Source organism: Lepisosteus platostomus, chromosome 14 (assembly GCF_059453375.1).
Source record: "Lepisosteus platostomus isolate fLepPlt1 chromosome 14, fLepPlt1.hap1, whole genome shotgun sequence".
NCBI lineage: Eukaryota > Metazoa > Chordata > Actinopteri > Semionotiformes > Lepisosteidae > Lepisosteus > Lepisosteus platostomus.
The window spans coordinates 2,919,046-2,946,622 of record NC_142624.1 but is presented as its reverse complement, the minus strand read 5'-3'; the positions used below and the strand labels follow the sequence as shown (position 1 = coordinate 2,946,622).

At 49.9% G+C, this 27,577-nt stretch overlaps 2 long non-coding RNA genes across 3 annotated transcripts; both read left to right on the top strand.

The window, feature by feature from the left end:
- Positions 1–1,446: 1,446 nt before the first annotated feature.
- On the top strand, positions 1,447–10,920 carry LOC148648703 (uncharacterized). 2 transcript variants are annotated; one of them, XR_015926446.1, is made up of 4 exons: positions 1,447–2,243; positions 3,121–7,244; positions 7,462–8,706; positions 9,851–10,920. It is a non-coding gene; the product is annotated as an uncharacterized LOC148648703 (long non-coding RNA). The 2 variants fall into 2 exon arrangements; XR_015926445.1 differs by having other exon boundaries at positions 3,121–8,706.
- A 41-nt stretch (positions 10,921–10,961) lies between these two features.
- On the top strand, positions 10,962–27,577 carry LOC148648702 (uncharacterized). The gene is made up of 6 exons (XR_015926433.1): positions 10,962–12,411; positions 16,134–16,445; positions 18,053–18,130; positions 18,584–18,716; positions 24,500–24,673; positions 27,258–27,577. It is a non-coding gene; the product is annotated as an uncharacterized LOC148648702 (long non-coding RNA).

The window sequence follows — 27,577 nt, the reverse complement described above, 5'->3', positions numbered from 1 at the left end:
CATACAAATTAGGCGAAGCTATACCGCTAAAAGCAAATTCTGACACTGTATCAAAGCTCTAAAAGGGATACAGAGTATACCAGCCCTGCAGAGAGCAATTAGAGCAGATGGTGGAGTGTATCATCACTCCAATTACTAGGGTGTTACTGATGGGGTGCACACATGTATTTCCCTAACTCTGCATCTGCAAAGCCCAGAGAATCAGCATAGCAGGCTGATACTTTTAGAAACAACCCTACAGAATTACCGCTCATTCAACAAAATAAGATAAATAACGCATCCACTCAAAGGCCACTGGTTGGTACATTTACTGGGCATATTTTGGCCTATTGCTGCTGTCCTGTTTGTTACATACACCTCAGGTCCCCGGGAATATGATTCTACCGCCAACACCCGCAGCGCGTTTCCGAGAAACACCCAGCGCTGTCCAGCTAAGCTCTGAAACATGAACATTTCACGCGCGTGGGCGGAAATGGCCGCATGTCCGCGCGAAAATCTCCGTATTCCACAAAAGACCAGGCCGCTGAGGCGCAGAGTTCAAATGTTCAACTCTCCTATGTCAGGGTGACCATATCTTGGTTTTCAAAAACTCTCGACACATGCCTCCAAAGTAATGAATCTTTCTTACCTTTTCTAATCAACAAATCCATTTAAACTCTCTAGTTTTTAATCAAACGTCTTCGCAAACCTTTAAACAGTGGCAGGGGTGCTATTTCTCTCCCATGATGGCAAACAAGGAAACAACACAAATATAGCCCTATTTTAAACTTAAAGTGTTGTTTGTTTGTGTTTTTTTCCCCATTTTAACACAACAGTCTTAACATCTGAGGAAACAAATGAAGACATCAGGGAGTCCTCATTGGTTGCAATGATCGTGCGTTTGTGTTTCCTAAAAGCATCTTCTCTTCATTCAGGAGTGAGGCTGGGGAGGGGACTCGTTTCCCTGCTCAGGAGAAGCACAGATCTTGAACTTGGGAGAGCCCCTGTCCTCTGTGTTCCCCGGACAGTCCTTAATCACTCAATGAGTGGCTAAAGAACACCGGAATACTGATCAAGTAAGCACGAACCCTTTCCATAAAGAAAGGCTGGAACAGAGAGAATTCTCGCCCGGGTTAGAAAAACCCGTTCAAAGAGCTATCCTGCTCCCTCTCAGAAGTGCTCTATGGTTATTTCCCGCAGTAAAAGTCCCTGCTGTCGCACCACGAGCAGGGTCGCTCGGAAATCCCGCCGAGAGGCCGTGTTATGGATTATTCATTTGGCTAATACTGCAACTGTAATTTAAAAGCCTTCATCTCTGCTTTGAGCTGAGTCACCGAAGACAGAGAGGGGGGGTAGACCGTCAATCCCACTGAGACCAGCTTAAAAAACATAAGTGGAAGAAGGAAGGGTTTTGAACTGCTAAGAAATGTGCTGGTTGTGTTGCCGAGAAATCAGGGCCCCATCAAGTCGCTAACACTTTCCCATGGTCGGACGTCCCAGCGGTCCTCGTGTTTATTCGCTCAGGGTCTAAACGGTTGTGATGTTACAAAGGCGCTTCACACCTTTGTAACAAATGTGTTGTGAGACTGCCGCGGTGTCGGTTTTCGCCTCCAGTGATGTCTTCAGCCGAGCGCTAGTTTCCTCTCTCTTTGGTCTTGTGTCGGCCGCAGCGGAGCCGGGGCGCAGCTCTCATCCGCTCGCAGTGCCGTCTGCGCCATGTCGCCTGTCGGCGTAGACCGAGGTGTGATTCGCCTCTGACGGCTTACTCTGCTACGTGTTATCCTGAAACAGCCTAAAAGTTCAGCTTTTTAGGTGAATCTGAAAGTTAAGAAGAAGAAAAAATATACGCATGCGGAGTCTTGTGCGCCGAGAAATGTATTACGAACGAACAAGAGATTGCTGTCGGTCAGTCTGGGAATGGGTGAATCACTCAGCACGTCAGTCAGACGATGCATCTGTTAAACAGGTATCAGAAGTCCGTCGGACATTTTTTCCCGTCTGCGGGAGGCGGGGTTGCTTTATTTTACTACGTGCTAGGGCGGGCGCGCTATCCACCTAATGAACACGTGGTTAATTAGTTAAATTAGTTCTTTCCCATCGACGAAAACAGTCCCCCCCCCAGGGTGTCCACCTAATCCCCGGCTCACAGGACACCCCCCAAAACAGGAGTTCAGGAGAGAACGAAACATGGACGATTTTATTATGGTTTTTTTTTAACAAGAATGAGAAAACCAGCCGCCAGCGTGCGCTCCCTGTTTCTTCAGGTGAGGAAGACAGTAAATACTATACTCTACCCATCTCCTCCCCCTTACGTTCCTGGAAAATTGAATTTTCTCCCTTTTAGGCACGAAGTCGAGATGCCAGCCAGCACCAGCCGCCTCCTGCTAGGAGTGTTACTCTCGGCTGTATAGTTGGAAGTAAATTTCGGTTCATTATGGTCGCCGGGGGGACTGAATTGTTCGCGACACCGGGAGGCACATAACTAGCGCTGTACGGTGGTTCTAGCCACGCTTGTCAATAAACCGCGATTAAGGTTGCTAAGGGAGAGACATGACTAGGCAGTCGTCCTCCAATCTTTTCTGATTCCACTGAAGAAAACAAGGCTGACCCATTCCCCCCGACAGGTCTCCGATTCAGCTAATACCCGACGCGAGAAGCTTCCGTGGAAAAGCTGCTTCAGACTTGCATCGCGCCTTTTGAATCTCTACACAATAGTCCAAGAGGTCTTTTCTCCCCGGGCTGCGCTCCGTGACCGTTTTCTTTATCTGCAGTGGCTTAAGTACGACTGTCATCCAAACGTTTACCTCTCCTGCCGAACTCGCTCCGAATTTCACCCGTGATCGGGAACCCCAGCCTCATCGGTTGGAGGTTAGAAAATTCATCAACACCGACATAATCAGGAGTGCGTTTCACTTGGAATGTAATAGCATAACCTTGAGACCTTATTGACAGCGCAAGTACTGTCGAGTTAACCGACAGTACAGGGACAAAGGTGACCTCACACTTAGCTGTTGGACGACTCTACTGTAAGTAGCCTGGTCTCATCACATCCCTGTATCAAACCAAGCCTGAGCCTGGTCAGTACTGAGACTGGAGACTCTAAAAGCAAAATTCTTACGTTCAATTTCTTTTTTTTTTTAGGGGATAAAAGAGTATTACATGGTTACACATACAACAATGACAAAATGTCACCAATCATCATGGCAAGACAGACTTGGGACCTAAAAAAACTGTGTGAATCCATAAAAACATGAATAAAGGAGTAGACAAAAGGGAAACCAGAGATGTGGAAGAGATACCCAAAGGGAAAAGAGTAAATACAAAAAAAACTTAACAATATTATATACTGTATATAACAGCAAACACACAGACAGTACCCCAGGAATTGAACCCAGGGCCCCAGCACTGCGAGACTCCAATGCTTACCACTGCGCCATGCTGGCTCAGCTGCAGTCAGCAATACTGTAAGTATCTCCCAGTAGTGTGGCGCAGTGCATACATACCCACACAGATGTGACTGAATTTCTATTGTCATAACCTGTGAATTCATTTTAATTGCACCTTGCTCGGGTTATGAGAGAGAGAGAGAGAAATGAACCAGCAACGTAAGTCAATGGAAACGCCAGTCACAGTTTCGAGCTGTGCTAGACTGGGCGCCGATGACGTGTCTTTGTCTCGTTGACGTGATATTGCGTGACTTGGCTGCCTCCTGTCTGATCGTGCGAGTCAGCTGTGACTCCTCGTGCTGCGCCTTCAGGGTGGACTTCTTGAGGGATCTGGAGGAGACGGACTTTACTCCTCTAAGGGGATTGACCCGCAGTACGTCGCCGGGCGGAGAGGGATGTGGAGGTGTGTTTTACTGTGGCACACGCTGGAGTGCTTGATGGGTGTTGCAGAATTACAGTCCCCCCTAAATCGCAAGCTCGCTTCGAGGCGGACGGACACCCCACAGTGACAGGTGCACGAGAGCCAGCTGTGCTCATCCTGACTTGCACACACCCTTGAAAACACACCCGCTGGCCTGGAGAAAACACATGGCCAACCCTAACGTCTTGACAATTAGATCCGGGTGTTTCAGTCTATTTTTTTTTACTGCTCCACTCCCATAAAGACTAGCATTGCTGGCAAAGAACCACTATTCTCTCTCTCTCATTCTCCTTGGTCTCCATTTGTCTCCTGTTCTGTCTTTTAGTCTCCACTGCTGTTTCTTCTCTTTCCTTCTTTCCTTGCTCCTCGTCCCTCCTACTTTGTTTTCCACTACTGCCTCTTTCACCCTCTTCTGCTCTTTCTCTCCACCTGCCCTTCTCCCCTGGGTCGGTCTGTCTGTCTCTCTGTCTGTCTTTTCTCTCTCTGCCCCCAGCTCTGTTTGTGTCGTCCATGTGCTCGTCCCGTCTGCTGTCTCTGGTGTAAACAGCTGTTGTTCTGTCAGGTCTGCGGTGAACTGGGTTCACAGTCAAGGGAATTTCCAAATCGGACTGACTCTAACTGACTAGGTGTGTGTGTGTGTGTGTGTCTGTGTGTGCTTTTGTGTGCTCCTGCATGCGTGTGTGTGTCTGTGTGTGCTCCTGCATGTGTGTGTGTGTCCGTCTGTGCTCTTGTGCGCTCCTGCATGCATGTTTGTGTCTGTGTGTGTCATCTTGTGTGCTCCTACGTGCACGCCTGTGAGTGCAGGTGTGTGTCCGTGTGCTTGTACACGCACCTGCTCGTGCGTACACGTGTGCTCTCATGTGTGGGCTTGTATTTCTCTCAACCTCGGCACAAGCTTGAGGTAGTTCCCCCGAATGGGGTCCGTCGTAAAAACGGTTTGTGATGCCCACACTGATTTTCGCACCATGCGGAGTTTCAATTCAGGGCAGCATGTCGTTAATAAATGGCTTGAGAGTCCGTGGGAAGTCCCCACAGAAACAGGACTACAGGACTGCTCTGTGTGGTCGTGAGATTTTACGAATCTGTGATGGGAAAGCTGTCCGTACTGTACTCCTTATCAGCCCTGAGAGAGGTGCAGTAAACACAGCGCCTGTTCGTAATGAATCCTTTAGCGTTCCGCAGGTCTTAGCTCACTGATTTACAGCTTCCTATAAAAACTGCCGCAGTTGGCCCACCTATAGGTGACAGCTGTAGTGTTTTACAGCCCTGTTAATTCACCCACCTCCCCTCTGTACTGCGCATCTGCTTCTCCATCTCCTCTCTTCCCTCTCGTTTCCTCCAAGCTCCTGTCTCCCTCTCCTCCCTTACCTCCCTCTCTTCGTCTCCTTTGGCCCGATCTCACTCAGACTCCAGCTCCGCTCTGTCTCTAAATCCTCCCCTTCTGTCCCTCTCCACTTTCAATTCCTTTCAGTTCAAGGTGCTTTATTGGCAGGACCCATGAGTACAATCAGTGTTGCCAAAGCAAAGCAAAGCAAATACAATTAACATAGAACAAAAATGTACAGACATTTAAAATAAAGACACATCATAAAATATTTACATACAGACATATGGAGCATTGCTGAGAGACAGACTCACTGTTCCTCAGGCAGTGACAGGAGATCACACACTGTGCTGCCAGTTCAACTGAGTTCCCTCCCCCCTCTCCCAGTAGGATTGGGAGTTGTTGTGATTCTGGCAGGTGTGGGAGTTATGGGATTAGCTGTGTAAATTTGGGGAAGAATGTTTCTCTAATCCCAGGATATTCGTCACAGTGCAGTAGGAAGTGCACCTCTGTCTCTTTTTCTCCCCTGTCTTCTCTGAGCAGCCAGGTCTGCCTGTGTCGGCCAGTTTCTCTGGCCAGGCTGTGGTCACTGAGCCTGTCCTCTCTGGGCAGCCAGGTCAGCCTGTGTCCCCAGTTTCTCTGGCCAGGCTGTGGTCACTGGGCCTGTCCTCTCTGGTCAGCCAGGTCAGCCTGTGTCCCCAGTTTCTCTGGCCAGGCTGTGGTCACTGAGCCTGTACTTCGTCAGGGTTGGTTTGTGTTTGCTGTTATTTGTCTTGGTTAAATGTTTGGCTAGTGTGTATTGTCTATTTAGGATTCTGTAGCATTCCAGTTTATGCTGTGTTTGTGTGTGTGTCCTTTCTCTCTCTCTCTCCCTCCCTCTCTCTCTTCCACCTGTGTCCTGTCTCGTCCACATGCCTCCCTCTGGGTCTCTGCTCCTCTCCTGCTGTCTGTCGTTTTCTCTCTCCTTGTTCGAACCTGCTCCTGTCCCATCCCCCTCAATCCCATCTTTTGTCATTTTCCTTTTTTTTTAAATTCCTGTAGCACTCTCGCCCTGTTTTTCCCCAGCCATCCCTGCAGGTCTGTCCTTCACTGTACCCCCATCTCTCTCTGCCTCCACCCCTTCTCCGTTCTCCGCTAGATTTCGCCCCGTTAGCCTGCCTGACGTGTTTCATTTCTTCCCTGTGAGATGTTTCTATGCTTTTAGCACTAGCTAGAACACTAGACCGTGCTCCTGAAGTGCCCTTCACCGTGCAGGAGTCTGGAATTCAGCGTAAGCCCTTCAGTACGCACGGCGGTACACCACAACACCCGAGCAATCAGGGAGCAGTGGCAGAGTGAGTCATCGTCTTAGTCAAACTGAGTACAGCACCGTGAAAAGCAGGTGGGTTAGATGCCGATCTGCAGCGAAAGTGCACAATTAGCATGGCAGATGTTGAAGCTGGAGATGATTGGAATGCATTAATAACTGATGACTTTATATCATCCTGGCTTTTCACTCCCGCTGCCTCCGCCTTCGTAGATGAGTGCCAAGCGGTTTCTCCGTCCTGTAGTGTCCCTGAGTTATCCCCTAGAGCCTACAGCTCGCAACGGGGCTTCTGAGCCCCCATGCTGGTGGCCCCAGAGTCTGCCTCCCTGTCCTCGTTCCCGCTGAGCTCTCTGCTGCGAAACTGGGTACCACCCAGAGGTGGGCCCAGCCTCGCACCTGCCCGGGCCCAGCCGACCGAGGGCAAGCCCTGGGGGTACGTGACTCAGGAGCAGGGGCACCCCCGGGCGAGGACAGCGCAGACAGACTGGGAAATGGCCAGAAACAGCAGAGACATGCAAATTCCACTATTTACGCGTCTTTGAAAAGGGCCCCGGTGCTCAGAGGCTCCCAGCATTCCCCATGTGGCAGGGCAATGCCCTTGTCCTCGCTGATCACACTCTAAATTGGCACCTACTGTCGTCCCCTGGCACTGCAGTCTCATCAAATCCGAGATCTCGGAGCGCGCGGCAGAGGCCAGGGGAAGAACTGTCCCGAAACGGAAAAGCAGAACCTCCCCAGACAGCATCTAAGGACACGAAGAACAGTTCTGTAAGATCCCGGAACCAGCTGATCGTACAAAACAGTGAGAAGTCGCCTGAATTGCCCATGATGTGTTGGATGTACAGTAGATCTCGGCACAGTTTGGTAATGAATAAATAATGCCTAGAAAGGTCTCCTTGATTCAGGATCTGCAGGAGTTTTGACCCCCTTGATCCCATCAAGCCCTAATTGGGCTATTTTAATCCTCTTCCTGCTTCTTGCACAGATGATGATGCAAGGAGACCTGCTGGACTGCAGTCTTTCATGAGAAGCTGACCCGTGGAGCCCTGCCTTAAGATAAGACGCTCCGCTGCTTTTGCAAAGCTCTGTTCTGATCACACGCAGGCCCTTTCTTTGACAACATCCCTGGATGTGATCTGGCAAGACGAGGGCAGGACTTGCTCTTTCCAGCAGGGGACCTCAGTGTGTCTGGGTGTGAAGTGGGCGGATTTGAAAGACGGATTGTGCCGCTGCCCGCTGGCACGCATGGAATTGGCATGGGCTGACTGTTTTCAGCTCCAGCCTGGACCAGACGCAGTGTCTGATGTTTGTACAAGTGAACTAAGATAACTTTCAGAACTAGCTATGGGTTTGTGTTAAAGGGACGCTGTTTTATTGAATGGAAAGAGGAGGTTAGAAACCTTTAGCCAATCAGTGCTTGTCAGTACCATACAACTTCCTCCCAGCCCTGTGTTCTAGGTTTGATTGTAAGCAGGTCCACCTTTCTGTGTGGAGTTTGCATGTTCCCCCCAGGTTCGTATGGGTGGTCTCCCATACATTGGTTTCTCCACAGATATAAAAACACGTGGAACAAGTTTCAAGTGAGAGGAGGCCCCCTTGGTCTATCAATCCCGTGTGGTAGTTTGAAGCTAATTGATTCTCTGGGTCTCATCCAGGTTTTTTCTTGAAAGAAGCCAGGGTATTGGGTTCAACCACATGGCTGGGCAGCTTGTTCCACACTCCCACCACCCTTTGGGTAAAGTGGGGAGAGCTCTGCCGTTCTCAGTCTTCAGCAAAGGCCCATGTAGTTTCCAAACATGTTCAACCCAATTCAGTAATACCGACAGTGTGTCCGGAATAAATATCACGAGCCTACCGGCGAGCGATCAGCCTAGCTCAGTGTCGAACGGGTCTTGAGCTGTGCTGGTACTCTAGGGGAGCTCAGCTGCAGTCTGCCTGTCAGCAGTTCTTGATGGCAATAATTGTCAAGTGTGAACCCACCCTGAGGCTGTGTTGACTTGGCAGTCGAGTCTGCACCTTCTGCAGCGGTGTGGAGCAAAGGAGCATCACTCAACCAGGTTCAGGCACTCACACAATTTGTAAGCCAGTGCAGCACAATTTGAGCGTCTCACTGTGTGTGCCTTATGAGCGTTAGATGTTTCTCCAATTTTGCTCTTTTTTTTAATTACCCAGTATTCACTCTGCTGTTCTCCTTATCTGCTTCCCAGAAGGCTACGACAGAGACAACGAGGTGTGTATACCCGCATGATCTGACACAGAAAACCGAGATGCCGACATCTTTTTGCGCATTCCTGTGCCCTTGCAGAAAATCTTTCATCTTCCTGTGTTTGCACAGAAAATCCTGTCTCCTTTTATGCGGACCTACACAGACAACGTTCACTCTGTCTGTGTCTCAGTCTACAGCAGAAGGAAATGTTTATTGCTGAAATACGCTCAGCCTGAGAGTGTGTGCAGGTTGAATGTTCAATCTGCGTGTGAGGAGAGGATGGACACTCGCTTGGATCAGATTGATTGGCCACTGTCTTGCTCTGCGTCCACAGAGATGTCAGTCTCACTGTCTATACAGTACATACAGCTTAACAAGTGTCTGTAGCCCACACATACTCCTGTATTGATCTCTGGCTCTCTCTCTCCATTCCCCCTTGCCTCTCTCTTGCTCTCTCTGTGATGAGCCTACCTTGACAGGTAATTTACTGCTTGAGCAGATCTAACAATGCGCAGGAGAGAGGGAGAGAGGGAGAGGGGAGAGAGGGGGAGTGGAGACGGAGAGACCCCAGACATGGGCTAATACAAGTGGGAGAAAGAGGGGGAGAGACTGAAGCCAAAAGAGACAGAAGCAGAGGCCTTGTGATTGGAGGTGGGAGGGCGAGCTGCCCCATTCGCTCATTGCCAGCGTTCCAGCGAGAAGAGGCAGAGGAGGGAGAGGGGGGAGAGGCAGACAGGGGAAGGAGGTAGAGGAGGAGAGGCAGGTAGAGACGTAGAGGGGAAGGAGGCAGAGGGGGAGAGGCAGGTAGAGACGTAGAGGGGAAGGAGGCAGAGAGAGGCAGACAGAGGAAGGAGGCAGAGGGGGAGAGACAGAGGGAGAGGGGGGAGAGGCAGAGAGAGACAGACAGGGGAAGGAGGCAGAGGGGGAGAGGCAGAGAGAGACAGACAGGGGAAGGAGGCAGAGGGAGGACAGGAGGGAAGGAACAGATGGACAGAGGCAGGAAGGACAAGGAGGCGGAGAGAGACAGACAGCGGAAAAGAAGAAGGAGGCAGGCCGAGACAGACAATAGAGACAAGTTAGAAATCAGTTCAGAAGCGCAGAGAGGGAAAAGAGAGGCGGATGGAGAGCCAGAGAGATGGGCTATTTTTAGTTTACCCTTATCACACAGGTGCAGATGTGACTGGAGAGCAGCGAAGCACAGTGTCGCCCCCAGGGGCGGTATGTATGGTAAACAGGCTCAGCGCAGGCGCCCATTTCCCACGGACAGAGGGGAGCAGCGGAGAGGGACCCTGAAATCACAAACGGGAGGTACAGGGCGGCACAAACCCGACACCAGCTGTGTCTCCTCCGCGGGCGACAGTAATGTCAGCAGGGACGCATCCTGGCGAGACGTGCCCCCTCTTCTCCTTGCTTCCCAGTGTCTCTCCTGTGTGGAGACACAGGGAGCCCCCGCTCAGTCTATGATGAGGTATGAGATGAGTTTCATTCGTGCTGAAAACAGCCGTTTCCAGAGAACACTCTCCCTCAGTGGCCTGAACTCCAGCAGTGGAACAGAGGCTTGAATTATCTGGGGCTACTGCCCCCGATGACGGTTGACATATTTAACCCCAGTGACCCTCAGGACAAAGTGTGACGCCCCCCCCCCGGCTTCTCGCGATCGCAGCTGCACAGATCGGCACATGGGCCTGGGTGTGGCAGGTCAGGATGTGGTCCCCCCGGAGGTCCCATGCTCTGTGCTGCCAGCTGATTTCTGCAGACGCTGGTGTGTCTCTGACGACGGGGTGAAAAGAACACGTCCCGGTATCTCCCAGCCCCTGACAAGCCTTTGATGACACGACAGTCCCCGCAGTAAGAGCTCAAGTAATTATGGGAAAGGAGAGTGGCGACTTCAGCTTCTGCTGTGAGGGAGCTGCCAGCGTTTCTGTGTGAAGCCTGCCTGATCAAGGCTAATGAGGACTGCTTTCATTACACAGCCTTCCCTCCGTCTCAGAACTGCTCTCCGTGTTCAAGAGCTGGCCTTGTTCTCTCTGAGGCGTGCACATTCTAAAGGCAACGTCTCTGATTGCTATTTTTTTTTGTTGCCAGTTCTCATTTGTTTTTTAGTCTTTCAGATCACAAGCCGCTTTTTCTGGGGGGGGGGGGGAACCGCAGTGCTTTGAACGATCTTGAAACAAACGTGCAGCAGGCTGGGGAACCACAGCATAGCAATCTGCTGTCCAGGGCCACCAGGAGGGGTGTGCAGCATCACTCTCTGGGCGTAATGTAAATTATGACCATTGTCATAATTTAAGAGTCTTTTAAGAAACTTCAATCCAGGCCAATTTGAGCTTTTCCCGATGCGATCTATGGATTTGGCCTCCAATGATATCGGAACTTCAAAGTTCAAACCTCTGGACCCTACAGGGGTCAGACCCGCACGCTCCTTGCCCTCCTCCTGATGCATCCTGGGTCAGCTCAACGCTTGGTGTGTGGAACTTCCGGCCGCTTTCTCTCCTAAATGCACTGGAAGTGTTGCATGCCTGTCTCATAGCTGAGACGCACCGGCCCGTGGGCGGATGTTGACCGTTCCCTTTCTGTCACGATTATAGTCCCCCCTCCTTAAGGGTGCTCCAGCCCTTTCACTTCAGACTTCATTCTGTGCACCTGATCCCTTTTACCCAGCCCACCTTAAAAGCCAGGAGCTGACGCTCATCCTGGCTCTGCATCTGGTTTCCACACCGTGGGAGTCATGGACCTGGAAGCGCCTGGTCCCGTTAAGGTTTTAACCTCTGTTCCTGTTCCTAGTCCGCCGGTTCCGACCCGGTTCATGGTTTTTAATTCCTTGTTTTGATGGATCTCCTGGCTTTGGACTTACTCTTGTGTTTTGGATTCCCTCTATGGATTGTATTTTGGATTGTTTGCCTCGGCCACACCTTCCCCGTGCACCAGCCCCGTATCCTTGCATGACGTTTCCCCAGTGTTTCCCCACTTCTTTGGATTGTGTCGTCCGCATAGGGTCCGGAAAGAACTGTTCGTTACACTTTCTGATATCCGCCACTTGAATCTGACCGCCTCGCAATCTCTTCTTTCCAAGACCTCCTTCTCCTTGAAGTGCTGCAGTGTCCGTTACTCCACGGGGGCCGGACGGACTCCTTTCCAGTAGAGCAACCTACACTTTGTGGACTTACGATCACAACTAAGGACAGTCTCCTTAATGGATACTGTCCTTCGCTCACGGTGCCCGAGACGAAATGTCAGACTGTTGGGGATCACGCTTTTCGTGCCACTGTTACATTTTTATGGGACGTCCTCCCTGCCCCCCTCTGTCAAGAGACAAATTCTCTTGACTGGTTTTAAATCTAAAGCGTCTGACTGTCTCACAGTCCGATTGCATTTTCTCGTTTCATTTGATTTCTTTTGCGCTGTGTTTCCTAGCATCGTGTCCTTGGAATCGGAAAGGCGCTTTAGAAATGTCAAGTTACATTATTGAGAATAACGTGGCTGTGTTCGATATGATAAGGCTCTTATTCTTCTATTAGGAGGTCTCGATATTCGTCTTGCGTCTGTGAGCGCTGCCCCCAGGCTGGCTCAGGTGAGCGAATGTCAGCGCTGGTACCCTTGGGGCCCCGCGTCGCGCGGGTGACGGGCGAGGAGACAGCGTGTGGGCACTGCGCTGCGGGAGAGGTCGCCCTGGCGCCGGGCCAGCCCTGCCGCGGCTGTCAGCGGCCCCCGCAGAGGAGAGCAGAGAAGGTCAGAGCCGGGCTCGTACCTGTCAGCTCCCCGGCGTCTCCCGGGAGGGATCCTTCTCCTCTGACGCTTCCTCAGGCGGCTCACCGCGCACGTCCGGGGGGGGGCGTGTTCAAGTTTTGCCGCTGGGGCTCGACGCTTTCCAGCGTCGTCGTGAATGAGTGAAGTGTGTCGGGCTGTGATTGTGGCGCAGTGCTTAGCGTTCCGGCCTCGCCGTGCTGGGTTCTTGGGTGCTGTCTGTGTGGAGTTTGCATGTTGTAGCTGCGTTCGCGTTGGTTTCCTTCCACAGTCCGTGCCGGCAGACTAACTGGCTTCTGGGAAGACTGGCCCCGTTGTGTGGGGGCGTGTGCGTCCGTGTCTGTGTGTGCCCTGCGATGGACTGGCGTCCTGTCCAGGGCGTGTCCTGCCTTGCGGCTTTTGCAGGATAGACTCCGGCTCCCCTCTGACCTTTGTATTGGATAAAGCCGTTGGAACATGGATGGAGGGATGAAACGTGCTGATTAACAAAGAAATCATCGGGGGACAGTTTATTATCGCCTGCAAACTCTCCGTAGTTTGCTCGCTGTTGGCTGACGGTGATTAGTGCTGGTGGCGTGTAAATTATGACAAAGTTGTGTAACGATGAGGGAGAGTTCTGAGCTTTCTGCGCCCACTCATTATTACGCTAAAGAGAGTGATATTATCTGGTTAAAGCACAGTAAAACAGCAGCACGTTTCTGGTAGAACAGCAGGGAATTTAGCGGTGGGATTGAATCGAATGAAGAGGTTTTTGTTTTTGTGTGACTGCCAGTCTAACCAGTCCCTTCCGGAGCACGGCACTGTGCGCTGGCAGCCCCTGCTCCCTGTCGCCGTACGGGAATATCGTTCGGGAAGAGAGCAGGGTGACGCCAAGTCCAGGTCGTTTCCAGACCGCCGGGCTCCGCGCCCCATCTGCATGGTCGGCCGCGGGAACTGTGGGGAAGCAGGGAGAGTTTTAATTGGGGTCCAGTCCGCCCACGCGCTGACTGTCAAAGGCGCGCGGCACAGTTAAGCCCAGCTCCCCGCGGCCAATTAGTGCTTTCCTGGGCTGAGAAAGCCAGCCGGCCGCCGCTGGTCTCTTGATTTCCCTGCAGGAAGACTGGGAGTCCTGCGCCAGCTGAGAGCGGAGAGGGACGGAGGCGGTGGGGTGGGGGGGGGTCGGTGGTCTGTGCTGAGAGTTGAAGAGTGTGGCCCTGCTGACTCCTGTGTGGTGCGGATTTAGGACCCTATGCAGACGGTGTAATCCGGAAGAGACTGGAGAAGGACAACAGGGAAAACAGGGAGAGGAATGGATGGGAGGACAGACAGGGGGCGGTGCCGCCGGTGATCCAGGTGCGAGGGGGAGCGCAGGGGAACACCCCGTGGGAGTCCAAAAGGGAAACACGGGGCACCGTCCAAAGTCCAGGGAGCCGGGAGATCAATCAAAGACAGACAGTTAAAACAGGAACCAGGTCGGAACAGGAACAGGAAGAGGGAAGTTAAAAACCCGATGACGAGGCCAGGCGCTCCGAGCCCCGGACCCAGACGGTCCGGACTCCGGGGCGAAGCCGATGCTGTCGGGTCTCTCCTGGACCCGCTGGTAGGCGGGCCTCCGGGTCATCTCCCAAAGCTGAGCCCAGAGCTTAGGAGGCACGTGACTTGTATAGTGACGGGCTAAACAGGAGACAGGTGGGCGTAATCATGAAACTAATAGTAAAAGGTCGGAGCGCCCTCTGGAGGAGGGATGACGACTGTGTCATCTGTGGTCCCTGCAGAGAGAGAGAGAAGGCGAGGGCAGGCTAACGGGCAGCACCAGCAGACTGGCAGAGAGAGGGCGCCAGGTTCTGGGGAGCAGCAATATCCCAGAGAGCGGGAGGGAGGGAGCAGAGGAGGACGCCTGCAGAGAGGCCTGGAAGACTGACAGCGAGGACAGCAAGGCCACAGGGATTGCGTTTCGGGAGAGGGACAGATGTCCGCTCGAGTCGGTTAAGGAACGCGTCATCTTTTCCACCGATCTCTCCCCGGGGAAGCTCTCTCGCTGTAGCTCTGTGGGCGTGTGCGTGCGCCTACTCGCACAAGATGCGCACTCTCTGTCGCCCTGGGCTCCGCGCTGTCTCTGTCCCTCTTGGCCTCCCGTCTCTCTCCCGTTTTCCCTATCTCCACCTATTTGCCCCCCCTCCCTCCTCTCCTTCTCCCCCCCTTTCTGCACTCCCAGTGCTCAATCTAGTGCCTCCTCTGAGTACTCTTCACTTGACCCTGCAGCCCTTTTAAGCCACAAGCCACACCGTACACAATACCCAGGGCCTGAGGTCCAGGGCAGAGTTCGTGACAGCGGTATCGCACTCTGGGGTTCCCAGGCTCAGTTACATCCCTGGGGCCAGGGGATCTGTCCTCTCCAGCGCTTGTCTGAGCTGTACCCTGGAGACAGCCTGAAGTGTGGAATTGCGCAGATGTGCAGCTCTGGCCGGTGTAGGACAGGAAGCACCCTGAGGCGCGTGAGACAGGCAGGCCCACGCCGCGCAGAGATGTGGCGAGTGGGGCGGACACAAACATGCCCGCGCCCGTCTTCCCTCGAATCCTTCTGTGCTCTCATTTTTGCGTTTCCTGAGTCCGTTCCAACAGAAATTTTGTGTGTGTGTGGGGGAGGGGGGGGACAGCAATTTATAACATCCATCTAAGGAAGGACAGTGAGCCAGCAGTCATTTTGTTAAATGTCCTTTCAGAAAAAATCTTTTTTTATTATTTCAGGCTTTCTGTTTCTGCATCTCCATTTCATTTTTTTCTGCATTCAAAGGAAACGCCCTGGGCTCGACAAGCTGACCGCTTTTATTAAACGCGGAAAAACAAAAAGGTGTCGCAGCTTCAGAAGCAGATTAATCTTCAAGTTCAAATCACCTGCAATAAGCTGATAATTGGCCAGGGTTCACAGCCTGTAGCACGTGCCGTACTGTGTTCAGTTTGGTAGATTTGTACATATATTAATTAGCTGTTGCTGTTTCCTGGTGCTGGAACAGTTTAATCACAGGTCTGGGGATGGTTGTGACGGGCTGATAGGCTCTAATAAAGGCCAAACAGCTGGCCATGCAAATTTGTCTTAAAATATGCATAACAGAAACAAAACTGGTTAGATTGTTCTAACTTCTAGCTTTGTGACACACCCATCCCTCCATTCTCTAACCACTTCTTCCAATTGAGGGGTGCAGGAGCAGCAGGCTCAAGGTGGGGTACACCCTGGATGGGACACCAGCCCCAGACGCACAGACACACTCACGCCAGGGCCAGTTTTCCCAGAAGCCAGTTAAGCTTCCAGCGCGTCTCTGGACAGTGGCAGAAAACCCATGGAAACACAGGGGGAACACACAAACTCCACCCAGACAGCACCCCAGGAATTGAACCTGTGGCCCCAGCACGCTGGGGCAGCAAAGCAATGCGCCACTTTGTAACGCCGTCAGAGCTAATTAATATTCCGCTGTCCCACAAGTCATAGCAACTTTGGAACGCCGTCAGAGCTAATTAATATTCCGCTGTCCCACAAGTCATAGCAACTTTGTAACGCCGTCAGAGCTAATTAATATTCCGCTGTCCCACAAGTCATAGCAACTTTGGAACGCCGTCAGAGCTAATTAATATTCCGCTGTCCCACAAGTCATAGCAACTTTGGAACGCCGTCAGAGCTCATTAATATTCCGCTGTCCCACAATTCATAGCAACTTCTCCTTGTCCCCCAGGGAAGAAGCCGTAACCCTGAAAGGTGTGCCTCATGAGAAGGAGACACACAGATGAACATTCTGCCGGAGCGTGTGCTGTGCCTGTCAGACTAGAGGAAACGGCGGCGGGGATCACGCAGAGAGCACAGTGGGGTTCGGCACGGGCCGAGGAAGCGCCAGTTCTCTGATGAGCTCCTCTGACAGCCCGGCTCACGCCCTCTCCCTGGGATGCAGAGAGCAGCTGGATGATGCCTAGAATGAGCGCTGAGCGGGCCGGATGGGCTCAATGGGTCTCCTCCCAGCTATCGCCTGCACTCTGACTTTCAGCTTAAGGTTAGTCCAATTCCAGGGAGGGGGCTGAGGTGTTCTGAGACTGGGCACTTGCTTGCGTTCACTCACCGACACTGAAACTGAACTGGAAGTGCACACAGGTCACAGTCTGCCAGTGCATCAGCAACCTAAAGGACACCTGCCTCGTCTCTTCAAAAACTAGTTCTGTTAACGCCATATTCCATTTTGCGCAAGCCCCCTTTTCCCCTCGGCTTTTTCAGACTCTTCGCTTTTTGCAAAAAAAACATGAAAGTTATTACGATTCACCGTGATGGGTGAACATAGCCAGCTTTTCTTGTTCTCAGCTGTACAGTATAAGGCGTCATGAATTGAAATTACCCTAGCCTCGCAGTGAAGGGCTTTGTACTACCAGCTGTGCTCTTTGGCAGAGTCATTACAGTGTTTTTTTTTTTCCCCATTCTGCAAGCACTGCGTGAAGGAATGCTGTCAGGGTATGTCCTGGGGGCAGTTGTCTTCTTCTGTTACTCACTGCCCCCCCCGAACAGCAGCTCAGAGTCAGCACAAAGGATAGAACCCTGACCCAGATGGGCTCAATCCTTAAAACAAGTCCTCACGTCTGGGAGGTTCAGAGACCGCCATATAGAATTCAATAGCTAGGTAGTCAGTCCTAGCTTATTTTGGGGTCAGAAGTGGGATTTATTTTCCATTTTATGTACATGAGCAATCAAACAAATCCAAAGATACAGCTATTAACTGTAAAAGGTCTATGTAGTTATTAGGATCTCAGACTTTATGTGTAAATGTGATCTCTTTACCCTTGGAAAAAACCCTCAACCCCACTTCACGAACCACCAGCACCATTTCGAATTCGATACAGAACGGAGTACAAGCTGACAGCAAAAGGCTACCTGGTCCACCTGCAGACATGCGGTATTCCTAGTTCTCCGTATGGGTGCGGAGTGGTAGTACTGAAGGCTGCTCAGAAACGAAACGGACAGCCTCCTGGAGTCAAGTCTATGCTCTGAAGGTTGAATTTAATCTTATCCGATTGTAGGGGTTGAAAAAAGACAACACGTGGCTTTCAGGCACCTGCGAGGTGAAGACTGAGACAAATTCAGGAGCACAGAAAGAGCAGTGTGATGCGTGCCTCTTGTCTGCTCCCCCAGACAAGCTGTTTTATCTTTGACTGAGATGCTGAATGTAGGTTTAAGGAGGGCGTTGGTCCAAAGTTGAAGTTAATGAATCGGGAATGGGAGATACGATGTCTAAAAACCATGGTCCTGCAAAATCCTCCAGGACACTACGGCAGGTCGAAATTGGGAATGCACTGTCGCTTTGACTTTGTGCACCTCAGTCTGCTCCACTGCCATGCTGGCCCAGTGGATGGAAACGTGTTCAGCCAACACCTCTGACAACGTTGGACCAAGCACAGCATCCTGTCTGAGTTTGATGCGGCGTGCCCACTCTGGACAGGGCCCCTAACCTTCTAACAGACCAGTCCAGCGCTGCTTTAATCTGACAAGCTGATATTCCCCCTTTCAGCACCTTTTAAACTGTCCGATGTCATAAAATCAGGGAGCGCCTTGTTAATTACTTGCTAATTGCAAGGAGAGATTTTCTGCCCCCGACTAATGGCACCTTGTTTCCAGAACCAAGCATTGGCAGTGAGGAGGGGTGACCTCTAAAACGTGGCACCTTTCTGTCCAGTTTAAGCATGGACACCACTGGTAAGAGCTGCAGTTTATTTGCTGTAGAAAGCAATGGAATACTATGATCCAAGCTGTGCTCTTTTTAAATAGACAATTGGATGTTTTCTGAGAACACAAAATGCCATCATCTGTTTCGGTAGACTTGACTGGTAATCGGGAGTAATTGAGGAAACTTACATTGATCTGGTGTAATCTCTAATGCTGTATTATGGCTATGTAGTTTGCTTTACAGTATGTTCGCGCACAGTGCTGGATGGAGTAACACATGTTAACAATCAGCACACAAATTAGCCTATATAATTTGCAGTAAGTGCTGTAATTCAAGATGCCAGAAGACGCTGCCTCTTTATCAGTGTCTGGAGCTGCGCTGTAAACAAGACACAGTGAGGCAGTGAAGGCACAGGCAGGGAATCTCATCATGCAATTGCTGTGTCATTAACAGTTTCCTGTCTTTTTTCTCTCTGATGGCAGCAGTAAGGAATCATGATCAGGGCTCTGGACTCGTAACCAGAGAATTGTGAGGATCAGTTCTCGAACTGGACGGGACTGTGCTTCAATCAGATTGCTCCGGTTAAATTGCCCTGCTACATCAATGGGCACAAATGTAAGTCACTTTGGATAAATGAATCCCGTCTTATTATTTAAACTACAGGAATACCCAGAAATCCTCTTTTGTCTGCAAAGTCCGTGAGCAATACTACTAGTGATGTTTTTTCCACCAGTCTATATAATATACATAGCATCACCAGCAAACCTGTCACCATAGCTTCAGCAAATTCTAAAAGCTATCAGGAAAATAATCATCATGGTACTTTATTGAACATTGATGACGTTTGGTAAATTAATTTTTCTTGGTTGGTGGTTAGCACTTGTCATCAACAGGATTGAAAACTCCCAGCAAGCAATGCGTACAAGACAGGGCTCACCTTGGACAGGACGCCAGTCCGTCACGGGGCACACACACACACACACATACAGACACGCACACACTCACAGCAGGGCCAGTTTTCCCAGACGCCAAGTAACCCATCAGCCTGTCTTTGGACTGTGGGGGGAAACCGGAGCTCCTGGAGGAAACCCACATGAACACTGGGAGAACATGCAAACTCCTCACAGACAGCACCCCAGGAATTGAGCCCAGGACACCAGCGCTGCGAGGCAACAATGTTGACCACTGTGCCACCATGTTACCCAAACGTTAAATTAATTTTTAAAAATCTCTATTCGAATTAAATATATCTAATCTTTAAATCTCACAGGATGCGCACAGTAGGCGCAACAGTACACACTGGTGTTGTTGGAGGGGAGTCCCCATTATCTGTAAAGCGCTTTGAGTGGAGTGTCCTAAAAAAGTGTGGGGATATTTTATTATGATGATGATGATGATGATGATGAATGATCCTTTCCAAAACCCTTATATTTCATTCTTGTCAAAAACACCCATGCAGAAATTGGGTGATGGGTTTCTTTTGATGCTCCACCTGCACATACAATCTAAATAAATCTAAATGAACGTCTAATTCCACTTCATATATTCAACGACAGGTCTATGATAGCAGCCCAGACAGCTGTTTCCTAGTTGGGTTAATCTCATAGATGCATCTATTGTCTTTACTGTCCGTGAGATGAATCGATTTTTTAAATAAGCACATTGACGGAGCACTTCACATATTATCCAGTGGCTTACAGGTTTCTCCCTGTGCAAAGTGTGGTCTGATAGACTGAGCTGTGCTCCTCCCTCTCCTGCACTGCTAGTGTACTGACTAGTCTAGTGTCCAGTCTGTCAGACTGTAACACTGCTCCTCCCTCTCCTGCACTGCTAGTGTACTGACTAGTCTAGTGTCCAGTCTGTCAGACTGTAACACTGCTCCTCCCTCTCCTGCACTGCTAGTGTACTGACTAGTCTAGTGTCCAGTCTGTCAGACTGTAACACTGCTCCTCCCTCTCCTGCACTGCTAGTGTACTGACTAGTCTATCGGTGTGTCTGCATTGCCTCTGCGTCTCTGCCGTGTCTCTCTCATGCTCAGCGCAGTGGAAACCCACCACACTGCCTGCACAGTAAGCTCCCTCTCTCTCTCTCTGCCTCCCTGTCTCTCCTCCTTCCCCCAGTGCTGTTTCCTTTGTACAACCTCCAGTAAAACAAGACCGAAACAAGATTGATCCGTTCCACCTGATTAAGTCTCTCGCTCTGCCTCTCCTTCTTCTTATTTCTGCCTCACTCCCTCTCTTCCACCGGCCTCTCTCTGTCTCTTTCCCTTTTCGTCTCGTTGTTTCCCCACACTCTTTCGCTTCTGCCGTTTTCCTCCTTTTCGCCAGGCTGGGTCTGTCCCTCTCCCTCTCGTTCCTCCTCCATCCTCCCTGTCTCCCCCACTGGCCCAGGCCTCTCTCCTCCTCCCCTCCCTGCCTCCCTCTTTCGTTTCTCTGGCTTTCCGCTCAGGCATCTCCGTGATCAGCTTAATTTTTAATCAAAACCCGCAGTCCGCCGCCACTCCGGGGAGAGCGCTGAATTATTGATCGGCAGCGGGGATGAAGAGGAGGTGAACCAGCGGGGGAGAAGCCTAATTGAAGGAGAGGGAGGAGGGTGGAGGTGGGACAGAGGGATGCCGAGCGTGAGAGAGAGGAAGGCAGATTTGGGCGAGGAGGCAGAGGGGATCGAGGGGGGGTGATATCTAGCAAGGCCCGCCAGATGTGGTCTTCAGGACAAGCTATGTGGCTCATTTACCACTGCGGTAATTCTTACTATACCTGTGCTCTCATCATTGCAAAAAGACCAAGTACCAGAGCCCTTCCAAAACATGGAGCATAATGCAATACATCACTACATGTATAGCTGTAGCTGCATTGCCCTCCACAATTCTCCCATCAGCTGCTGAGCTGTTCGGTGCATTTCATTCAGGGTGGTGATGCCGTCTTTCGTTAGCGCTGGACACTTGAGCTCACCGGAGTCACTGGGAGCTCCCTCAAGACACACACAGAGAACCGGAGTCACTGGGAGCTCCCTCAAGACACGGAGAGATCACTGGAGTCAGTGGGGGATCACTGTAGACACGGAGAGATCACCGGAGTCAGTGGGGGATCACTGTAGACATGGAGAGATCACCGGAGTCAGTGGGGGATCACTGTAGACACGGAGAGATCACCGGAGTCAGTGGGGGATCACTGTAGACACAGAGAGATCACTGGAGTCACTGGGGGATCACTGGAGACACAGAGAGATCACTGGAGTCGCTGGGAGATCACTGGAGTCACAGATCACTGGAGTAACTGGGAGCCCCTTGGAGATACAGAGAGATCACTGGAGACACTGGGAGCTCCCTGAAGACACAGAGAGATCACTGGAGTCGCTGAGAGATCACTGGAGATGCTGGAAGCTCACTGGAGACATGGGGAGCTCACTGAAGTCCTTGTGAGTTCACTTGGGATGCTGGGAGATCACTGGAGTCCTTGTGAGCTCACTGGAGTCACGAGGAGCTCACTGGAGACACTGGGAGCTCGATGGAGATGCAGGGGAACTGTTTACATGTTTCATAGGATTCCAGTCACAGATGGAAGAATCACAGAGCCTTGACTGGAGCTATTGATGTTGTTCTGTAGGACCTACTGAGCACAAGTCTTTAACACTTCAGTCGCTTGGAAGTCTCACAAATTGCCTCTTGTAAATGGAGTTGGAAATAGCTCAGAATTTTTATATAACATAAAGAAGAGAGACAGAATAAAATTAAAAACGACTCCTTTAATTTAAGGCTTTCTCAAGATAAGTGCCAAAAACCTTTCTCGTAATACCTAGTAATTCTCTCTGCCTGTCAGTCTGGCTGTCAGTATTTAATTAAATGACACGCATATAGAAACCTTAAACAAACTGCTTTGCATGAATCTGCATAATGGGAAAATATGCAGGCAGGATTATGATTATCATTAATATTTTTTTCCTGTTTTTGCCCCACCATGAGTCACAGCAGTGGCCATGATTAGGAACCTGCGATTGATAATGCAACTATCCCTGTCTTCATGAATATTCAAATCTCTGTCAGGTTGCGGGTGTTTATGCTACTGATGCTCTTCGCAAAACTGTCAGGTTTTCATCCACTCCCGTCATCATCATCATCATCATCGGCTCTGAGGAAAAATGTCTCGTTCACCCAAACATTTAAATTAACACTCCTGTTGGCGTTGGAGCTTGTAGGGTAATTTAGTCTAGCTCATCTGCAGCTTCTAATTAACTCTCCCCCATCATCATCGGAAGTGAAAGAAGCCGTGTCTCTTCCATACCTTGAGATAAAAACCCCCATCAGTATCAGAACAGCACAACCCAGAGAGAAACTCTCGAGCTCATCGATTACCTCAAATTAAAATGCCAATCAAACCTTTAAACGCCTGTCGTTGTCAGGTCTGGAGAACAGCTGAAAGAGAGAGTCTGGAGTCTTATACAGAAAGTTCTTTTTAAAAAGTGGTGACATTTCCAAACCTCAGTGGGTATTAATATTAAAAATCTTTGTTGATTTCTGTTTTTTTTTTAATTTGATTGAAGAGAGAAAGGATTACACACTTTCACACACATGTCATTTTTTTTTTATCAACGTTGTGCGAGATTTGCGTGCATTCGGGTCATACATTCATATACAGCTTGATCTACATCTAAATCTACAACTTGATCTGTGTAGATAGTTACAGAGATCCCTCCCGCAGGAGACAAACCAGTGTGCAGGTGAGTCTAGTTCTACATGAGTACCAGTACAGGTCACAGACCTTTTTATGTTTGGTCAGAAACGTCTCTAAACCCAAAGATTCATCCTGCCTTTAAATTGATTTTTAAATCCCTAGGTTCTCAGCGGGAACTTTAAGTGACAGTTCGACGTTCCTCAATTGAGGAGAGAAAATTCTGTATCATTCCTGAATTTGGGGTTCATATACGGGCCATGCTCGAGCTGTAATCTGGGGATTTCGGAGGTGATCTCAGACAGTGTGCGTCTCCTCTTCAGGCTTTGGAAACTGTATTTCAGGGGCGCCCAGTCGTGATCCAGTACTCTAGCAGACCTACAGGATTATACACCAAAATCAAGCTCTTAATTGACTAATGGGATTAATCCGAACTGTTTTCATGTTGGTGGTCACCCTTTAACTACTGCATTTCGTACAGAAAAAAAAACTCTTTGCAGTAGTAAAAATAAAACTTGCCTGTAACTTCATCACTTTATTCCAATCCAACCATTAGTTTGGCTTCAGTTAATGAGTTAAGCTTGTTTGCAGTGGGTGGTAGTGTTCCAGGGTCTGCTACAGGGAACACCTTGCAGACCCAGGTAAGTACCTATATCTCTAGGTCTGGATCTAACTCTGGGTCTGGGCTTTGCAAAATAGCTTTGCAGACCTTTAAAAACCTGAATCCTCTTTTCCCTTCCGATTCCTAACCAAAAATCCACAACTAAAAAGCTCCAGGTGCTTTCATCTGCCTGCAGGGTCTGGTATTCTGAAATGCCTCTCAGGGCTGGTGTTTGCTCATCTTCCTCTCCTCTGGTGGTGGGAGTGGGAGTCACTGGTGGACAGGAGTTGGGAGTCTTTAACTGTTGTAGTGTGCTTGTTGCTCGCTCAGCGTGTAAAAGGCACCATGCAGACTCTGAGCCACACTTTCAGCTCCACGTCCTTCGAGTGGCACCAGAACCTTTGCTCCCTGCTCCGGACTCCTTTCACAAAGACGTTAAAAGCGCTTGATCAAGGGGTGAGTCTCTGTATTGATTTTCCCTGTGTATTTGTCGGATTTCCTGTTCTGCTTGACAGGTTCTGTCCAGTTGTATGATGCGGTAAAAGTATTCAAATTAATGCACTCGAAATCTGTTTTTTTTTTTTTTTGCATTTCATTAGCGTCAGCGCACAAAACCTGGCAGGTGAATGCGTGAGGAATTAGTCTCTTCTCTCGACGTGCGTCTCTGTGAATCAGCTTCTGTTCCAAGACGCGTTCCTTAATCAATGGGGACTCCCGCTGTTCTTCAGTTTTGCTATCCGGTATTTAAATTTGGAATCAGAAAATGATTTTGCTTTGAATACCTCCTCCCCCCTTCTGCAGTGCTCCGTATAAAAAACATGTGTCACTGTGGGAAAACCGGATCATCATTAGAGCAGTGCACTTCAGACCACGAGCCTCACAGAGCACACAGCACCCGCTGCTGGAGGAGTGACGCAGCCCTCGTTGAGAGCACATTCATTCAATCACTCACTCGGTCAATCAATCAATCCAATTATTATAGAGCGCCTTTCAATGCACTTCAGGACAATTCCCTGAATTCCCTGCTTTTCCCCATGAATCTGTTTTTTCTCCTCCATCTCACTCTCCCTCTTTCTCGTCATCAGTGCTTTATCTCCTCTCTCTGTCACATTCTACTGTTTTCCTCACAGATCAGCCCCCTGCTGACTTCTGCTCTATTTCCCTCACTGATTTCTGATTGGAGAGGGAGAGAGAGGCCAGGAGGGGGGTTACTGACAATCTGACTGGCTGATGGCCTGGACACTACAGCACACTGACACTGCGCTGAGTAAGAGGGAGGAGCTCCATCACTGAAACACAAGCAGGTCAGTGGAAATCTAGTACAAGTATTGGCCACCTCATTTCCAGCAGAAATAATCCTGGCTTGCTAGAATCCATAGATTCAGTGTAAATCACTTATTGTGTGTTTTTATTAATGGTGTTAATGTACTGGAGTGTCCAGTCAGTCAGTGTGTCTTTATTAACTCCTCTCTCTCAGTGCAGTGTTCATGTACTGGAGTGTCCAGTCAGTCAGTGTGTCTGTATGAACCCCTCTCTCTCAGTGCAGTGTTAATGTACTGGAGTGTCCAGTCAGTCAGTGTGTCTGTATGAACCCCTCTCTCTCTCAGTGCAGTGTTAATGTACTGGAGTGTCCAGTCAGTCAGTGTGTCTGTATTAACCCCCCTCTCTCTCAGTGCAGTGTTCATGTACTGGAGTGTCCAGTCAGTGTGTCTGTATGAACCCCTCTCTCTCAGTGCAGTGTTAATGTTCTGGAGTGTCCAGTCAGTCAGTGTGTCTTTTATTAACTCCTCTCTCTCAGTGCAGTGTTCATGTACTGGAGTGTCCAGTCAGTCAGTGTGTCTGTATTAACCCCCCTCTCTCTCAGTGCAGTGTTCATGTACTGGAGTGTCCAGTCAGTCAGTGTGTCTGTATGCCAACCTTAGCAAAGATGCCAGGTTACCACCACTAAGCTCATGAACAGGTCCATGACCAAATGGTCAGCACAGCAGTTTCACATCTCATCTGAAGGACGGCACCTCCAATGGTTTTGCTGTGTCTTTCTGTTCCTCTGTGCTTTAGTATACTGGGGGATATGTCATATACAGGATGTCTATTACTTACGCCATATGTATAGTATATTTGTAGTATGCTCACAGTACAGGAAACCATAGTAAACCTACAGGAAATGCTCATAACACTATGGTTTGCGAGGCAGAAATGTGCTGAAAACAATTATGCAACACTGGATGATTTGTAGCAAAACTGTGCTTCCTGACAGAAGCACACCAGTTGTGAACCGCTCTCTCGAAAGGCTTTTCCAGGTTATTCCTCCATATTGAATTCTTATTCTTACTGACAAGCGCTAAAATAAAAGATGTAAAGGAGCCACAGCCAGCATCTGTTATCTTTATCACTCTTGCTCATACCAGTGCTGCTCTTCGAAGTCGGGATATATTGAGGGAATAAATATGTCAAGATCTCATTCAAGCATTTCTCGAAGGATCCCAGAGAATGGGCTGCGCTGATGTTGTCCGGCTAGCTGGACTCGGACTGTCCCGTCTCTGCAGGGAGAGAAGCACCGTGAGCTTTCACCTGTGAGGTATCGGGCCCTTGTGGTCTTCGCTGAGCTTGGAGGAGTCTCTCCGATTGAACTTGTTCAGCTCTTTCAAGGATTTCAACAGCCCCCATGTAGTCATCGTATAACACAAGAGTAGTGGAATAGAGGAGTTCACTGTGGAGTAGAGGAGTTCACTGTGGAGTAGAGGAGTTCACTGTGGAGTAGAGGAGTTCACTGTGGAGTAGAGGAGTTCACTGTGGAGTAGAGGAGTTCACTGTAGAGTAGAGGAGTTTATTGTAGAGTTTATTGTAGAGTAGAGGAGTTTATTGTAGAGTTTATTGTGGAGTAGAGGAGTTTATTGTAGAGTTTATTGTGGAGTAGAGGAGTTTATTGTAGAGTTCACTGTGGAGTAGAGGAGTTCACTGTAGAGTAGAGGAGTTTATTGTAGAGTTTATTGTAGAGTAGAGGAGTTTATTGTAGAGTTTATTGTGGAGTAGAGGAGTTTATTGTAGAGTTTATTGTGGAGTAGAGGAGTTTATTGTGGAGTAGAGGAGTTTATTGTGGAGTAGAGGAGTTAATTGTACAGTAGAAGGAGTACAAATTGCCATATGTTCATGCACATTGAAATTCTTATTCGCTCTGATCTCTCGGGACTTACACAGTACAGCAGGCGACACCACACATTGTAGACAGTACATCACGCACATCATAAATAATAAACAACAGGACAATAATAGTACTAGTCTCTGTAAGAGTCTCTGCTCGAGACTGAGGAGATTCAGTTCCTCAGAATCACCTGCGTATGGGATTGTTTGGAGACGAGGCAGGACAAAGTTTGGGCGTTACAATCCAGTCCGCTGCTTTCATTGCTCCAAGTAGGAGCCGACTCCCGCTAAAAGGGATAGCATAATTGGCAAGGCTACATTCCTATTTCAATAAGAAGACGCAGGCAGGCATCCTGGGCTTATTAACAGTCTTCACGGGGCTAATCCATCACTCTCTGCTTGAAGGGGAGTGTGGGGGGGAGACGTTAATGCAGACGCAGCGACTGTCTGATTGGACTCTAAGGAGCACGCCCACCCCTCTAACCCCCCCCCCCCGATCGGACACAGAGCTGGGCTGGAGGAGGAGAGGATACAGGCACACCCAAGCACTCCTCACTGCAGCACATCAACACTGGCCTGAGCTGATAAGAGCACAGCGGCACTATATAAAATAAAGTTCTTGTTCTTGTTCTTGTTCTTGTTCTTGTTCCTGTTCCTGTTCCTGTTCCTGTTCCTGTTCCTGTTCCTGTTCCTGTTCCTGTTCCTCTGCTTCTTCTGCTTCTGCTTCTTCGGGATGTAACACTTCAGCCCTCAGTGTCACCCAGTACCCCAGCATACTGAAAATTTGGGGTGCTCAGCCCCCCCTCCCTGGAGGTCCCTGTGAGGTGTCCCTTCACACCCCCCCCCCCCCCCCAGAGGGTCTCTGCGGTGGTACGACGTGGCTCGGAGGGCAGGAGGGAACTGAAAAAGGACAGTCTTCCTCGACGCTAGCCCCTCCAGCGCCCTGAGCTCCAGCCGGCAGCCATCAGCATTTCTCTGGACGGAGCGCGGTTTCCCAGCGGGAGCCGTTTCCCAGCGGGCGCGTGCCGCGAGTCTCCAATCCCCGGCCTCCGCGCACGATTTGGGCC